Raw genomic sequence first — 385 nt, 5'->3', positions numbered from 1 at the left:
AAGTAATTGTCCAGCGCTCGCTGCTCGAGACAACATGTTATTTGGCGAGCTCTTTACTAGCATCAGCAAGAATTCCCACATTTCCCGACGCAAGTGTGCTTATTATACCATTATTATAAATTGTAACGCGCCCGTCACGTGCAAAGGAACCTCGATCTTCTCGCTCAAATTAGAGAGATTCTTGACCGTGGGTGGGGAGTGTAACGGTGGCTGAGCGCAGTGTATGGCTGTGGGTCCTTTACATGTGTATCGGCTGTAGCTTAAAAAGGGCCAAAGAAAAAATAAGAAACACGTGAAAAGGGATATTTGCTGTTTATTTATTTGTAGTTTTTGTTCTTCCATTCGTTGTTTTGTTTATATGGTGTTTATCGTAATTCCTGCTCGC

The sequence above is a fragment of the Penaeus monodon genome, chromosome 30 (genome assembly GCF_015228065.2).
Source record: "Penaeus monodon isolate SGIC_2016 chromosome 30, NSTDA_Pmon_1, whole genome shotgun sequence".
Taxonomy (NCBI): domain Eukaryota; kingdom Metazoa; phylum Arthropoda; class Malacostraca; order Decapoda; family Penaeidae; genus Penaeus; species Penaeus monodon.
Note: the sequence above shows the minus strand (reverse complement) of the source record.